The sequence below is a fragment of the Canis aureus genome, chromosome 1, assembly GCF_053574225.1.
Source record: "Canis aureus isolate CA01 chromosome 1, VMU_Caureus_v.1.0, whole genome shotgun sequence".
In the NCBI taxonomy this organism is placed as follows: Eukaryota; Metazoa; Chordata; class Mammalia; order Carnivora; family Canidae; genus Canis; species Canis aureus.
This window is the reverse complement of record NC_135611.1, coordinates 94,905,966-94,917,754: the sequence shown is the minus strand read 5'-3', so window position 1 is coordinate 94,917,754 and position 11,789 is coordinate 94,905,966. Positions and strand designations below refer to the sequence as shown.

The window sequence follows — 11,789 nt, the reverse complement described above, 5'->3', positions numbered from 1 at the left end:
GAAGATATGACAGAACGAGAAGCTTTGGCTCTGGGGCCAGGTGGTGGGAGTTTGAGTCCCACTCTGGCACCTGTTTAGTGGAGGGGCCTCAGATGAGTCACTTAAGATTCCTGGACACAAATTTCTGAGTTGTAAAATAAAATAAAAAAAAAATCTACCAAGATGAACTACTTTTTAAAAAAGTTTTGGATGATAATCTGTGTGACATATGTATACATATATTCCTAAGGCGCAATGGCTCAGGATTCACTAATTGGCTATTTGAAGCTATTTTATGGAACATACTTTGGATAACAAGAATACGTATTTGTAACTATGTGGGAAAGCATCTATATATTTATGCTTTCCCACGTAGTTGTAAATACAGAGATTCATATATATATATATATATATATATACACAAACAGGTAATAAGACCAGAACAAGGAGGCAGTCAGAGTAGAAAGAACTGGCAATGTGTTATACTAATAGGAACAGCAGGACCCTCCCTGTAACCAAGGTCTTTACAGATATACACCTTACAAAGGTATATATATCTTCACAAGAGAAGAGTTTATATATATTTATATGATATATGTAATATTCCATTATTCAAATAATAAACAACTTATATTCCATCATATGAATAATAGAATATTATCCAGCTTTAATAAGAAACTTACGCCATTTGTGACAACATGGATGATTGTTGAGGACATTGTTCTAAGTGAAAGAAGCCAGGCACAGAAGAATACATACCACATGTTACCACTTACATGAGGAATCTGAAATAGCCAAACTCATAGACACAAAGAATAAAATGATGGTTGTCAGGGCCTGGGCAGAGGTGGGTAGTGGGGACATGTTAGTCAAAGGGTACAAAGTTTCCATTACACACAGTACCTGTAGTTAATGACACTCTATTGAATATTTAAAATTTTGCCAAGTGGGTAGATCTTATGCTAAGACTTCCTGGGACAAATAACAATAATAAAAAGGGTGGGAAAAAATTTTGGTGGGGGTGGATATACTTGTGGCAAAGATTTTGGTGATGGTTTATACTTATCTTCAAACTCTCAAAGTGTGTACATTAAATATGTACAGGCTTTTGAACAATATGACACAGAAATAAAGTGTATGCCTTGACAAAGTGAGAGAGAACATACAGCAGGAAGAAAGGGCTTTATCTTTAGCTTCTTACTTTTTCCTGCTTTTGACACATGGGGTCATGCTGCCTTTTTGCGTTGGGCCCTGTGCATTGTAGACGAGTCCCTGTAGGAGAGCTGTCTACACTCTGCACAGTCTCACATGTTTACAATGGCTGGACACACTCTGAGTGAGCAAAATCAGACGAATGTGAAATGGATGTGGACAACAGCAACATGAACGGGCACATTCAAAATTCCCTAATGCTGGTACTAAAGTATAGATGAATAAACCCATTATGATACAACCATTTAACACGTTAACCATGGACACAGATGGTCTTGTGGGCCATGGGTCTTATGCTGGGGCCGCCCTGCTAGACCCTGGAGACACTGTGGGAAATGGCGGGTGTGCCTGAGGCCTCGGAACAGACAGATGTATTTTCATTTGACTTTAAAAAATTGATGGAAAGAGTTTGTTGGGGAGCTCTGTCTTCAATTCCACAACATTTTGGAGGAGTCTGCCACACTCTCCCTGAAGTGAGCAGGGCCAGTGGCGCATCCGAGGTCTCCATGCCACATGAACCTGTGCACCTGTTGGAAAAGTTCCAACTAGATGGATGCATAAGAAATGAGGGGCCAGGGGTGCCTGGGAGGCTCAGTAGGTTAAACATTGCACTCTTGATCTCATCTCAGCTCTTGATCTCAGGGTTGTGAGTTCAGACCCTGTGTTGGGCTCCACACTGGGCATGGAACCCTACTTAAAATTAAAAAACAAAAAACAAACAAACAAATGGAGGGGCCAGAGGTCACCTTAGGTTTAGCAAAGTTAACGTATCAAAACATAAAATGTGACAGAGATAAATGAAAATTCTGCTTTTACTGTCAAAACTAAGGTCCATCATGATTTTTAAAAATGATCTGTTTTTCCGCTTCAGCCATCTTGTATAGTCACTTCACATTTGGCATAAAAGCACAAATGCTATCTGCCAATGTCCGATCAAATTTCAGAAAGATAAACACCAGTAAAAATAAAAAAATATCAGGTAGATACCCAAAGATAGAGGCAGAAGCTATGAGGCCTCTTGACCAATGCAACCCTGCCCCAGGAGTTTTGGGTTCTTAGGGCTCTGTGTGACACTGGGCCAGCCCTTGCTTTCTCCAGGACTCTTTGGTCCCATCTTTATGCCTGCAGCAGCCATGGTGGCCCGCCTGCCCTCCAGGACTATTGGGAGAGCATGGTGGGAGGCATGCCAGGAACACTGACAAGCCTGCAGCAACAGGGTGGGTACTGTACCCTGAAATGGTTGTCGAGCATCACCAAGCCTCACAGGAACCCCCTCGCACTTACCTCGGCATCACCCACCAAAGAAAGCAGTGAGAAGAGGTGTGAGATGAGACTCCTGAGTGGCAGCAGAGGCCAGGGCCCAGAAGGGGAGCTGGTTGGTAAGATGAAGGCCCCAAGGTCCTAATTCACCCGTCTGGGGCTACTTTGGGGAAGGCAAGGGTCTAAAGCATTCCTTGGCCTGCCCAGACCCCAACACCCTACCATCATCAAGCCCCAAATGAACCAAAGCCAAAAATCTTGGATCTATTGCATGAGGGTGATGTGGACTGGTCCATGTTCAGAGAAGCTCAGTGTCCTCCTCATCAAGGGAGTGTGGCCCCACACACACCTTGCCAGAGACACTTCCACATTTGAGGAAGGCTTTGATTAAAGGTCTTCAGTGAAGGGACAGCATCAGGGACTGTGCCAGTTATTGGAATCAATAAGAAGGGAGATAGCAGGCACAAGATCCTAACTGTTCAAATACCTGAAGGACCAAGGTGAGGGAAGATGTGTGGGCTGGCTTGCAGATCTATCAGCATGAGCACCAATTGTTCAAACAGGCAAATGGGGCAGGCTGGCCTGCAGGAGGTCCCAGCCCCTTGTCATCTTTTTGATGAAAGCAATTGTTACATAATTAAAATCTTTAAAATCATACTCGATTCCATGCATTTAAAAAATATGGTAAGCCATGCGTACATGATAACAAGGGGAGAGTATATTTTTACCAAAAAATGTTTGGGGAAAGTATTCTTAAGAATTTATGGAGAGTTTATGATCATTTTAACCCAGATATGCTGTCAACTATTTTATTTGAAAAGCCTTACATATAGTACCAGATGTTGAAGAGGACACAGGAGATTAGTGTGGGCACGGGGAGTGAGGGGTGGGCAGGGGGAAGACAGCAGGCAACACTGTTCACACCTGAGCCTTGTGGTGTCTGTGCCTTCCTGTGGGGGTGCACTGCAGAGAGGCCTGAGACCTCATGTAAATCTTGGTGATCTGAGGTTGAAAACTTTGCATCTGACACACATTGTGCTGTTCCCTTCAGGACGGTGTCCCAGGAGGATGTGGCTGTTTCCTGCTAAAGCGTCAGTTGTAGCTACAGAAAGAGGGGGCACACTTTTCAGATGAATTAGTCTGGTTCAGATTTGTGCTTACATTTCCAATTTCAAACATTTTTTTAAATGGATGTGCATTTTGCAAAATAATGTATAGCATAATTTAAACCATTAAGCTCTTATGTTACATATACATTAATGTCTCCTTTTGGTGTATATCAGCTGATTGATATAGACCAACCACGTTTCATAGCAGCTTTCACTCTTAGCTCATCAAGGGTGACCTCGCTCCTGGGGTTCTAGAAGCAGCACCTAAAGCTGACGCCTCCCTCTGCCCCTCTTGGCACTGAGATCTCAGGCAACTTGCTCAACCTTGCTGTGCTTGTTTCTGCTTTTGGAAGATGTGAAATTCCAAATTCCCTCTTTGAAAGAGGCAACTCGGGGTTTTTGTGAGAATTATTTGAAACAGTAACACCCCCCCTCCCTTACTTCCACCCTCCTTTTCTTCCTTCCCAAAGTGATTCCATTTAATGGTGTGTTGGACATGGAAGTAGAAAATATGGCATGAAGGGTAAAGGAAAAAAAAAATCATTCCCTTCAAGATTAAGAAAATAGGGTGTAAGAAGTAATTTTAGGAGGCAAATCAATCCAAGTATAAAAGAACTACTTTTTTCAAGTCTATCTGCCATCCATCCCATAGCTATTTTTCATGAGCTGAAACTTTTGTTCAATAAATAAATAAATGACTTAATACCCAGGTCTATCTGTAAATTGGTAAATATCTCTGAAAATCCATTTTAGGCTTGATACTTAAGTGGCACATATTTTTCATCACTTAAGTGACATTTCTATTTTTTTATGTGTTGACTTTTTTCCTTAACTTTAAGAAGAGCCACATGAACAAGGTAAGCAATAAGATTTCACATGTAAAAAAAAAAAAAACTACAGCCTAAGCTATCAACTGAGAGCAAAAGCATGCTGAATAAATCACATTTTGTGAGTGAACTGACAAGAAATAAAGTCCAAAACAAAGTAATGTACAAGCAGATAAAATCACCTTTGGTTGCAGCTGAGCTGACAGCTCTCGAAACTCACGATGATGAGAGTATACCTCCCCTTAGTCCAAGGACTGCTGAGTGTGGCTGCCCTGCCGTGTGAGCTGGCTTTCCAGCCAGCAGGCTGCCTGCTGCAAGCCTTTCCAACGCCTTCCCCGTCTCAAAGGAAGAATGATTTCTAGACTTGGTGTGGGGGTGAGAAGTGAACACAGCAAGGGTCTGTGCCAAAAAGTCAAGATCTGTAGTTAGTCAACAAATTATCACTTTACACATCCCTCATCTTTTCCTCAGTATCTTTTATTTTTTTTTTCCTCAGTATCTTTTAATACAAATCAACAGAATATGCTCATACAAGAAAGTTATTTATGCTAAAGAAATAAATGTTTTCCTTGAAAGAAATCATGTTTTGCAAGTGGACATATGTCTCTGAATGTGCTTTGCAAGCTATAACTAGTTTAGGGGAATGTGATAATTTTTCAATAAATATTAAAAATAACATTACTCAACAGGTAGAAAACCTCAAAGTCTGTGTGGAAAGTAAAACATTTGTTGTATGTGGTGGTTTTAAGTATATTTGACTTCTTGAATGTTGGGTGCCTGGGTGGCTCAGTGGTTGAGCATCTGCCTTCGGCTCAGGGTGTGATCCCTGGGTCTGGGGATTGAGTCCTGGATCAGGCTCCCCGCAGGGAGTCTGCTTCTCCTTCTATGTCTCTTCCTCTCTCTCTCTGTCTCTCATGAATAAATAAATAAATAAAATCTTTAAAAAATAATAAAATAAAATACATTCTTGAATGTCAGTGTACCTCTATCTAAATAAATTGTGCCTTTGTCCCTCAAAGATAGAGGAATGAAATGGAATCAGTTTTGGCAAGGAGGGTTTCACCAACATGGTGTTTAGAACTTACTCCTGAAATGGCCTTGTACTTTTTACTAAAATGATGTTTCCTTTTAAAAAAAAAAAACCAGTGGTATGATCTATTATTCAGTTTATTCAGCTTTGCTTTGAGTGTTTCTAGAGCCAACATGAACATATCACAACAATGAAGGAATAACACAAAGGTCCACACCTGTCTTCTTCTATTGAATCTGGAAATGAGGATTGCAGGGAAAGAAGAGGAAATATCCTCCACATAAATCCACATCTGATGGCAGTCCTCCAGCAGCTGCCATGTGACTTCACAACACAGGTACAGGTTCCATTCTTTTGTTTGCTTTTTATTAGTGCATAATTATGACTTAGTTTTTTGAAGATTCAATCTGCTTCCTTTATAAAAATGGCATGTATTACATTGTTCTTTTGTTTCCGAATGGAAAAGAAAAAAAGAAGAAGGAAAAAAGTATTGGCCAGTGTCTCACTACTTAGAAAAAAATCTGTTGCTATGTAAAAATGTTCAAACAAACACTAAGTGAGTGCACTGGCATGCTTGGGGAGAAAACTTAAATAGCACTAAGTATCCTTAAAAAGTGGAAGCTGTCATTTTCCCCAATCCCTTATTTTATTGTTTTTAAATGTTTAATGTGATTATCTTTTTCTTCTGCCTTTGCTGAGTTCATCTCAACACTTTTGTCTCTGCCAGTAATTTTTCCCCACTGTGTCTGTGTGTTCATTCTTTATCATAATTTATTAGTTCTGTGGTGGTTTTTAGCTGTTTAGTCTTAACTGAAAAATCTGCAACTGTCTCTCTTCATCTCATTGGTTTTACCAACACACCTTTATTCCTGTTAGTCATTAAATCTATATTTTCTCTCAATTTACGATGGCCTAAAACATTTGCAAGGAATGCTCTTCTTCTCCAGTTGCATTTTCTTCCAGAATGTTCTCATCATGGCCACCTACCCCTTCTCCCCACAGTGTGTTTGCATTAAGGCTGTGTTTTTCCATACCTTGCTCTCACTGTCACTCCAGAAGTTCTCTCAGGACCCCCCAGGTCAGGGAGTCAACTTCACCTGGGGTCCTAGGTGCCTAGGTGCCTTTTCCAAGGACTCTGGTTATGCTGAGACCTTTTCTTACACCTTGTCTTCTTATATTTGGCTGGACCGTTCCTGTTGGCTAGAGAAACGTGGGAGTTGTCTGCATCTTATTTCCTTTTTTAAATTTCAGTGCAGTTGGCCAAAATATCCTAATTCAGTGGCCTTTCTCTGTCACTGGTTACTCCACGAAGTGCTTCTGTTCTATAGGAAACATATAAATGTCTTCCCTGGGAGGCTTCAGCATTTCTCCTTTTACCTGTCCCCATTTTGGTGGGTAACAGTGAGATTTTCTAGATCGGTGTTTCCACTGGCACCAGTCTTCTCCAGAATTTGGGTGGACAGAGCTTAGTGGGTGCAAGGCCCCCAGCTCAGCCATATGGGGAGTACATGCCTCATGCTCTACACAGATACTCAGCCTCAGGTGTGTGTGTAGGGAGGTCATCTTAGCTGGATACCTTCTCTTCTCCCCCTGCTGGGCTGACTTGGCTCTGAGCAGAGCCAGCGTGGCCATCTTCCCCACCTCTATCTGACCAAGAGTGTGGAAGAACAGGAGATCGAGGTGCCGAAGGGTGCACAGGGGACTCCAGGAAACCAGGAGGCGGGCAACATGTCCAGGGCAGGATGCAGACAGGTGGCAGAGCAGCAGACAGTCAGGCTGACAGCTGCGGTGTGCACTTCCACTTGTCCATTCCACTAGCTATTGGGGGGCAGCCTTGGCTGAGTCCCTGTTCAGTCCCCATCCCTGTATGTGTGGGCAAGAATGCTATGGCCTGACCTTCAGAGGGTTCATGAGAATTGCATGTGATAAACAGGCACCCCCTGGCGGGACCTGGTGGGCAAGCCTTTTAGTGATGCCTGTTGCTCCCTTTCATTCTTTACCCACGTCTTCTTCTCATCAGGCTTGATGCATTCACTTCCAGAAAGCAACACTGGAACCTGCATTGTAAGTATGTTCTCACCCCTCATTAGTAGAGACCTTTTCCCCTAATATTTCATGTAAAGCAGTGGGATCAAAGCTGACGGTGACTCTGAAGCACATCCTAGGGCGAGGCCGCAGCGGGCTACCAAACCCCCACTGCTTGTGTGTATTCCCTGGAGCAGGACTCCTTTCATCTGATCACAGAGAGCTGAGACGAATCCTCACGCCACAGCTATCTTTCTGCCACTCAATTCTGTAACCTTTAAAAAATCCATTGTGTTGAATCATTTGCCCAAAATATAAGCTGTTAGTTCATGGTCTAAAGCTTTGCTTTTACTGGTCTTACCCTGAAACCCATCCCCAGCCCTGGCACTTGTAAAGATAAATGATCTCATTCGGGTCTGTCTTCAGGGAGAGAATTATAACACCCTGTGATAGGGGTTGATGCACAAGAAGTATTACTGTTTAAAAATAAAGGGTTTGGCAGTAGGATATAAGTACTAAACAATATAAAGTATCATTGTGAATGACTTCTATAAGTGAAAACACAAGCTTTTGTCTAGGAAAGAATGCTCTGGTCTACATCTGGATGAGTTCCACAAAGAGCTAAATCTTCTGCAATTATTTATTTGGAAGTGATGTGTTCACAATTGTTAATTATCAACACAAGACCCCAAAAAAGGATGCCATAAATAAGTGCATGCCTGCGAAGTGTCAGAAGTGCTATCCAACAGAACTTCCTGTGCTGATTGAGAAGTGCTCTATTCCGATCAATGTCCAACACCGCAACCACCAGACATGAGTGGTTAAGGGGTGCCTGAAAAGTGCCTCATGTAATTGAGCTTTTAATTTCATGGGGATGGTAATGGATGCTTTACTAAGTAAAAAATATTTTGTTTTTTTTCCCTTTCTGTTAAAAAAAAAAAACAGTTACAAACAACAAAATTTGGAGATAGAGAAGAACCAATTGTCTCATTAAGAAAAAGCTCAGTTGTACTCTTGATTTTCTTTCACAACTGAAGTTTTCCAGTTTGATTTAATGAAGATAAGTTTAAAGGAATGTCTCGTTCATTTAATGAAGATAAGTTTAAAGGAATGTCTCATTCATCTATAATTAAAATACCACTAGGTAATATATATTATAAAATTTGAATTATTTAAGTCCAAAGATAATACTGTTTTCTCACTGACCAGACACCTGCTAAATATCAGAAAGCCAAGAGTATTTCTTTTATTTCGTGTCTCCTCATTTTCACTGCAAGCATAGCTTTTCTGGGGGCTACTTTTGACTTAAATGCATTTTCTTAAATTCAGTAGAACTCTTACAAATTTCTAAATACCAAATTTCTTATTCTTTCCAGAATATTTTACTTACAAGTGATATTATTTTCACCAATACCAGAATCTTCATCAGTCAGAACGTAGTGAGCCTCAGAACTACTGGTCTCCTAAGTTTTGAACCACCATATAGGCTAAAACACTGATTTTTTTAAAAATTAAGTGTACTATGCACATGCATAGGCTGTCAAGATCCGATCTACAGCCTTAGGCTCTTTGATGAATAGAGTATGTTCTGGTTTTCTGAGAAGCATGAGCAGCAAGCAGGTCTTTCATGAAGATTTACAGGTTCTTGGCAACTCTCCTACGGAGTTCCTCCACCTGCATCCTTGTAACTACCCAGCTCATCAGTCCTCAGGCTTCACCCTCCATCAGTGTGATCCACAAGACACTGCCTGGTCCCACCACTCCCATGACCTTCTCTCTTGGTTGCTTATCTCTGCTTGGGATGACCTTTCTTTTCCTGCCTTAATGACACTGTGCTTGTTTCTGTCTCCTGGCATTTAGATCTACCCTTCATTCTTGCTTATACAGTTCTTCCCAGATGCTCCTTAGCTGGCTCCTTTCACTGTTTGAGTTCATTTCAAGTGGCACCTGCTCTGTGTGGCCACCTTGATCCCCTAGCTAACCTTCTGTCCCCATCCCAATAGTCATCATTCTTCCCCGTTGCTGTGATTGTGCATTCACTGTCTAGTGTGACCGTATGCTGCATTTGTCCTCATGTGTACTGACCATCTCCCCCACCAGGGTCATTTGCATGCTGCCCACTGAATATCAAACCTAACACAACGGCGGCTCTGTGGTGGGCACTCAGGAAATATTTAGTTAAATTAAGATGCATTAAATTGTAACTGATAATTAAGGCTTCTAAAACATAACTGATATTTTCCCATTGATTTCTCAAATATGTTATGCTTATCATTTGAAACAAACCTCGGGCTGGAATTTTGGGTGATGTGTATGTATGGGGTAAGGGGATCATGGCACACAGACCCCCCTTAGAGGAAAAAAGAGGTCATTATCACCTCCAGCCTGCCTACTGTGGACAACCAAATGCCATATCTAAATACTTATGATTTGGGGACTCAAACACTTTTCGGGTTCTTAGATTTCCTATTAAAAATGTAGATGCTTTGTCACAGTGATTCTTCTCAAGCACTATGTTCGGCTCCAGAAAGTAGATTATGAAGAAGATGAGACATGATTTCTGTCCTTGGGGAGCCCACGTTTTAGCCTCATTGGCTCCTGATTGAGAACAACATACACAGACTGAGTTTTTAAAAATGCAGGGAGGAGGAAAAAGGAAGAGAGAAATTGCAAAGGACTAATTTTACCCACTTTACTATTTTTGTCTCAAATTGGTCCTATAGAACATAAAATATGTGTAAAGACTGTGCCAAAGTAAATGGCTCATATAGTGAGCATTTCTAAGATAGTGTTATGGCTCACTCTATCAATTTTATTGTATAACTGTCTGCTTCCAGCACATTTCAGAGACAAATCTTGAGCAAGCAGTGTGATCAGAAGGGCATTTTGATCTATAAGATCTTATCATTCTATAGATCTATAAGATCTACAATTACACTCCTGAGGTTTTACCCATTTCACACTGTTCATGTTGAGCCTGTTAGGCGTCAGATTGATTCAAAGGGGTGTATAATCTCTCTTCTCGGTGTTTCTGCATAAGACTATTTTTCTTTAAAATTGTACAGCTGTGTAAGCAGTAACTCTAAATGAAAACACTGAAATAGCTTTCGCTGTTTTTCAACATTAAATACTCCAAGCAGAGCTGAAGTATTGAAAGATAATTCCTCTGTTGTTCCCTTGCCACCTAAAGAGCTTTCGCTCTTGCAAATTTTTAGTTCTGAATTTATCTGCAAAGTCTTAATTATGTTTAAGAAAATGTTTCTTATTCACAACCTGAATTGATCTAGAAAGTCCTAGAACTAGGATGACATTTTCAGCTCCATGTTGTACCTCAAAATTCCATAAGAACAGAAATTCCATTTAGACCTTCAACTGCTTGGGTGCAGGGATTGGACGCTCATGCAAAGTTTATAGGCCACTAGTGAGAATTCCTGGCTTCTGAATCAGACCCATTCTAGGAGCCCTGGTAGCCAATGAGCTGATCCCCAGAAGTCTTAAAACCCCTGCACAATCATAGACAAAGCCAAAGGAGAAGAGAATTCTCAGATTCTTTTGCCTCCTGGTGCAGTTAACTGCCCAGTGCTTCCTTCCCATGGCAGTCCAGGATGAATGTGGCTGGGCCAGGGTGACTCTCAGATGGTGAGTTTTTAGGACCCTTCTGCCCAATATTGAATTACTGATATGCTTAAGAAGCAGCACTAGATTCCATGGGAGTGGAAATTAATAGTTTTTAAGTTGAAACTTCTAGATCAGAATTCCTGCCCTGTCACTTCCAACTCTAGGGTGAATTCATGTAATCTTTTTGAACTTCTATTCCATTGATAACAGACATAGTGAGGATTGTTCCAAGTCCTTTATCTAAGAGAATGTATGCAATTATCCTATAATATAACACACCCTAAGACCACAAAAGATTTCCTCCCCAAATCAATTCAGAATGAGGCAAGATAGATAGAAAGAAGAAAAATAAGAAAAAAATCTTGCATTATTATTTTTTGCACTCTAATAGATGTCCCCCAGAATTTGAAAGATGAAGGTACTTGGTGTTTCATGGACAAACCATGGACACCCTGGAAATCTCAGCAAAATGCTACCCTCTGAAAATGCTGTCACTATTCCCTAATACCAAAGGACATAACATACCAATTTTCTCCCTGTAGCTTCCTGTGAACTAAAAGATTATGTATTTCAAAATTATATTGGGCACCAGGAAAGTGAAAGCTTATATTTCTCACTCTGAGGAAGGAAAATAAGAGTGAAAATGTGATGATATTGGCAGACAATGGTTTTATTTTTAGTACCAAACCTGAGAAGTTTAGGAAAGCATGATGTTTCTTTAATCTCTTT

At 40.9% G+C, this 11,789-nt stretch overlaps 1 long non-coding RNA gene across 1 annotated transcript; it reads right to left on the bottom strand.

Moving 5' to 3' along the window:
• Positions 1-3,277: 3,277 nt before the first annotated feature.
• Positions 3,278-8,254, bottom strand: LOC144289987 (uncharacterized). The gene is made up of 3 exons (XR_013357889.1): positions 5,635-8,254; positions 4,570-4,786; positions 3,278-3,553 (listed from the first exon to the last, which is right to left on the bottom strand). It is a non-coding gene; the product is annotated as an uncharacterized LOC144289987 (long non-coding RNA).
• Positions 8,255-11,789: the final 3,535 nt, after the last annotated feature.